This window comes from Topomyia yanbarensis, chromosome 2 (assembly GCF_030247195.1).
Source record: "Topomyia yanbarensis strain Yona2022 chromosome 2, ASM3024719v1, whole genome shotgun sequence".
Taxonomy (NCBI): Eukaryota; Metazoa; Arthropoda; class Insecta; order Diptera; family Culicidae; genus Topomyia; species Topomyia yanbarensis.
This window is the reverse complement of record NC_080671.1, coordinates 464,502,432-464,508,386: the sequence shown is the minus strand read 5'-3', so window position 1 is coordinate 464,508,386 and position 5,955 is coordinate 464,502,432.

The following is a 5,955-nucleotide window of genomic DNA, read 5'->3' as shown; positions in this document are numbered from 1 at the left end:
AATGGCATAACATACGATACCGGAACATGACACTGATTAAATTTCCAATAATTTTCCCACAATTTACAGAGCAAATTAAAATTATAAATTCTGGCACGGCTTGCGAAGAGAACATTGAAAAATGTACCACACGCGCATAGTTTGACCACGGTGGAACGGCAGTGGAACCGCAAGCCAAACATGCAATCAATGATTTAGTGGTATTATGCACTCACGCGCCGGAAAGTATGCAAATGGTCGCAGTAAATTATGCACTGTGTTCAATGCTCCGGTCCGTATCCACTGCTGTTGCTGCCGCAATATGGTTGACTCGCGATGTCATGGCGCATTGTAACCAGATGCAAATGGCTGACCACAAAGAATATTTATTGTTTGGAATATGTGGAATCGTATCGGATGCAATTTTTATTTTTGGTCCAGCCTGTATGATCTTATCCGAACAGATTGAACTAATGGGCGAGAGTTTTTTTTTCCAATACATAAATTGAATTAATTTGCTCATTAAGTCAGTTTCCATAATTTTTCGATTATCTTTTTGGTCGGTAGAGTGGGCCGCAAAATTATCTTGATTAATGATTCAGACTGGTTTAACTGTCGCTAGCTCCATGTTATTTTAAAAATATACTGAAGACTGGTAGCTTTCAAACATATTTATTCGCTACACGCAATACTAATAATTTTTACTTTAATTCTTCTTTTTGCAGGATTTTGGATTACCAGTGCTTTACTTATATGGATTACAGTGGATTATTCGTTAGGAGTATTTTGGAATGGAGGATGAGTAAGTACAAAATAAATTGATCATATGCATGTTCACACGTAGAAAAGATTAATATTGCATATTACATGTACAATAAAGCTATACGCACACGGGGCGATAGGATGCAGGCCTCAAAAATATTCACTCTGGATTTTGTTCTACCTATTCCAACACTGTTGCCGTTGCCGCATTGGGATAGCTAGAACAAAATCCATAGTGAACATTTGTTGTGGCGTGTGTCCTCGTGTACGTACAGCTTAAAATGCAGACATTTAAAATTATGAAGCGATGTGTAATTTTTCATCCTCTTGAATGTAACGTTATGTGGATTGCAACGTACCTTTTATGTTCCTCTAGTGAGACGTTAAGTTACAAGATTTTGTTTCGAAGTGTATTATTTTAAGACTGATTTACTAAAAAAACATTTATCTCATAGTTAGATTTTTGAAGTACTTGTTAAGCTATACATAACTAAAAACTCTACCAACATAAGTTAAAATAATTTTTACGGGAACCACACATGGAAAGATAGCACACGCATTTCAACATGACACAAATTATTGAATATTGAAATATTAAATATTCTCAGATATGGTGAATTGTCTACACAGAAATCAATTACAATTATCTCCACATTTGGGCGTTCGTTGTTCGGCTAAAATTAATATTTCTTTCATTTTTAACAAACATACTCCAACGTGCACTTTTGACTAATGAGACCAACGTCCATTAGGCCAGGCGGCTCGTTTGACTTTCTGTTGTTTGTCTGTGCTCACTCTCTTCGCGTTTGAGTTCATTGAATTTATTTCGGCTATAATTTACTTTTATCAGTCTGTTTAATTATCCAAACTGCGCCCGAAAAAACAGTGCTTAAAATTTATGTGTTTGTATACCGAAAAAATGTGAAACGAAACAGCTACTCGCTTCATTCTTGATTGAATGGAGAAAAGTCGCTGGTACGGATTAAAAGGCTAGTGAACCTCCAAACACTGCATTCTTGTGATGTTGCATTTTTTCATCTTGTGAGTACCGTATTGATTGTCCGGAAAACTGTATAACATAAAACATTATTACTGTCGCTTAGGTCGTTGCCAATGGTGGTTTGAAGATGCTGTATTTTGATTTCCAGCCGTTTTGCACATTTAGTACCAAAAATTGTCCAATGTTATAAAGCTACCAGCTTTAACTAATTGGATTATTTTACATGCATGCAAAAAAATCCAGTTAGTGCATGCAGTCCGTCAACAACCAGTTGATCACAAAGTGGTATGCAGATTACTGGTGTTTAATTTTCCATTCTGTGGTGTCTTTTTAAATTTTAATAAGTATCTCTGCACTCAAATAATTGCTGAACTATCTGCAACATTTTTTTGTCTATTATTAGGGACCATCCATAAATGACGTAGCATTTTTTATTGATTTTAACACCCCCCTCCTCCACTCGTAGCATTTCGTCACAAAACTCTAAAAACCCCTGGTAATTACGTGTCTTGACGGTAAACTTCCTCCCTTTGTCCCCGTAAAAAATAAAAAAAAAAATAAAAAACGATGTTAGATGAAACGGGTAAGGTTGTCGTGACATCAGGTCAACCTCTATTCCCCTTTAAAAAAGCTACGTAGCATGACGTGACACCCTACCCCCCTGTTGTCACACATCATCACAAAATACAAAACTCCCCCCTCTCCCATATAATGCTACGTCATTTATGGATGGTCCCTTATACATGTAAATCAAAGATATTAAATTTGAAGGAAATTTTAATTTAACTTGTTGAAAACCCAACATTATGATACCTTGAAAACCACGTTTTGAAATTAATCGACGCCTTCAATGTATAAATAGAGAAACTCTTTCTTTCATGAATAAGGTAACACAATACTAGTTTACTTTATGTTCATTTCTTTATTAGTAGCAGTATTTTTCATTCATTTCTTTCTCGGTGAATTGTTGAAATTTTTCGATAATGAAATACATTTGCGGTGATTTGACCTGATGTCGGTTGGCCCAAAAAATCAATTGGCCGAAGGGGTCGTTTGGCTGATGTAGTCGTTTGACCGAAATAGTCATTTGATCCAATACACTTGGGTCAAATGTGATTTGGGCGAATGCTGTTCATTATTTAATATTTAATTTAGGCGGACCTCCAGAATAACAATAAAAGGTCTCGTGATCAGAACACATTCTCGAACCGGTCGTTTACACATGACACACATTTATGATGTTTGTTTTTGAGTTTTTGTTCCATCTTTAAATTGAAGGGTTCGCCGGTTTGCTCGTTTTAGACATCCAAAAAAAATTTCAAAGTAATTTAATCCTACATCGGTTATATTTTAGCATAAATTGCAAAAACATCTTTCTGTGTGAAATAAACTTGATTCAGAGCATGAACGGATAAGTTGATAGCTTTTACTATACTCCAGAATTTGCTTTTCTATGATATATTTTTTTTTGACGCGCAGTTAGTACTATATCGATTAAGTTGACCTTGAATGATAATGAAGAGATATTTAGAGGCGTTATCGTACTTCCATCTTGTGCTTCAGGGATTGCAAGATTAGACCGCCCATACGAGTCGTGGAGTGCTTGTCGAAGAATAAATTGGGAGTACAGAAAATTAAAGTTATATTCAATTCCGCCATATACGCAATATCGTATTCATAAAATTCAACATTAACGGCTTAATAGAAGTAATTATTTCCGGAAAATAATAAAAATAACGCACGATTTCTCTTCAAACAAACCCGATTGTATTATTCAAAACTTTATATTGCATTGAACCAGAACCAGAAGTTCGGATAATACTTTAAAGCACACTTTAAAGTTCACATAAAGTTCTTAGCGAACAAGCTGCTTAAGCTTTAATGGAACTTGAAAGCTGCTTAAGCCGCTATTAGAACACAAAACGTACTGAAAAATTACTTAAAACGAGAAGCTTATGCAGCTCCCTTATACGAACTTTTGGTTGGTCGGGTGCTTTTATCAGGCATTATCAACGTTGCTCGAGTAGTGAGAATGTGTTTAAACACTCTATTCCTTCCTTCCTTACGCTGCAACCTGGCTATATTTTCACTCACACCACACTGAGTTCTTACGACAATCAGTCTCCCACCAGCCAATAGTGCGAACAATAAAAAAAATCCTGAGCAGAAAAATTAGTAATTTGGTCCTATGACTTTCTTGAATGAATATCACCAGGAATTTCTTATTGTTCAAACATTTAGGAGACCCGATCGTCCATTCGGAAAACAGGTCAATAGCGCAGAATAAATTTTGAGTTTTTAAACGTAGAACAAAAGCAAAACTTTACAAACAAAATGGTCGATTCTGTTCCTGATACACAACACGATTCAGAAAGGTGGAAACGGATAAACTTCAGCTTTGCTTCGATGCTGTAAGCCCTTCGATAGGGGTTCCTAAGATTCTTGTGAATTGCTGCATAGTCCATTTTTCCGAAATTACATAGCGTGCAATAACAATATTAAATATGCAAATCTTTAAAATTTTGATCACTGCAAAAGGATTTAAACGTTTTGATCATTGCAATAGGATTTACACGTAATTTAAACACCCATCCCTTGCTTACATCAGTGCTGTTCATTGTTTCTTGTTCTTGCGGCGCACTATTATGGAATCCTTGGCGTGGGCCTTTTTATTGATGGTATTGGTTGTTGGTTTTGAGAAACTGGGCGCAGCCGTATGTTAGGTGAAAATCATTTTTGATAGTTGTTTTACGATACAGACAGTGTTAGTTTATTGTATCAATTTTCATGTAATAATGAGGAGTTGGTGTTCACCAGGAGATTCATAATACTATTCTCTTGCTCCGGAAATCCCAGCCTAGAGCTACGTGGCATCCGGCAGCAGAAATCAAGGATTGCTCTACTAAGTTTCTGCTCCCAAGTCGTAAGAAACGACAACAGCAGAACTTTTTATACTGCATCTGTTAGGTTTTCTTATGTATTGTGTTAAAATAGTAGATTCATTTCATATCATTCCTATTATATACTTCTATTAAACATATATGATTCTCTTTCCGACAACAAACGATGCGCGCGTGAAGTTGCTAATATTTGGTCTTATGTAAATGCTTATTTAAGACCACTCAAAATTATTTTATGCTCTCATAGTGGATTTAGTCGATATGTTTCTAGTTGTAGATTCAGTTCTTTATTTCTCATGATAATTTTTTGACGTAGGACTACGTCTTTGTTTTCGATATAGGGGTGCACGTTGCAAATTCTACAAAAATGGTATGTAACGAAAAGTGGTCCAATTTTAAATGCATATAATTCAGCCATCTCACGATAAATTTTCAAATTTTTTGCGCATATCGCCCCGAAATACTTTTAAGAATAGATTCCAATTGATAAACCCAAAGTTTTTTGATATCATGGCATTAAAAATTTAAATAATGAACAAGCTAGTCAAAATATCGCGTTTTTGCACACGCGCTTTTTTCCCTAGTCCAGCACGACAGATTTGTGTACCTAGCGCGCTACGCTTCTATAAATGACGTCATCATCGACTATTTAAACGGACGGATTTCGCCAGACCAGCTCAGTTACCTGTTGAACAGCAGGCGAAGCAGATCACTGCGCTGTGTTTTCATATTTATAGTTTCGATATATGATTAGACCGCTGCATTCGCTATATTTGTATGCGTACTTTAGGAAAGTTACAATAATGGCAAAATATAACTAGAACGCTTGGTCTATACAAGAAATGTGATTATATTGCCTAAAATTTGATTTTTCTTCACTGGTCCGGGTTTTTTACCACACACAATCGAAAAGTTTTCACAAGCTAATCTTATGCTATAAAGATTTAGTTCTTATGCTATATTTGATCTTATGCTATATTTGATTTATTATTACTATAAATGTACTAAGAAAATAACTATTTTACATTAAGTAGTATAGTCCTACGTCTACAGCTCGTGCAACCCTATAGGGCTGCCCCTTGTAGTTTTTAAAGATCATCTCGTTTTTTTTCCTTTTGCTAATTTGTCTTCTGTAGGAATAACCTTTGAATTAATTATGTTCCTAAATATTTACTTGCTATCGAAAATCTTGCTTTTAATTTTTAAAAATATGTAATAATTTTTAAACATTTTGATATAATCTGTGGTTCCTTAAAATAATTGACATCAAACGTATGACGCCAAAGTAACAAGAAGCATTTCGCTCCTGAGAAA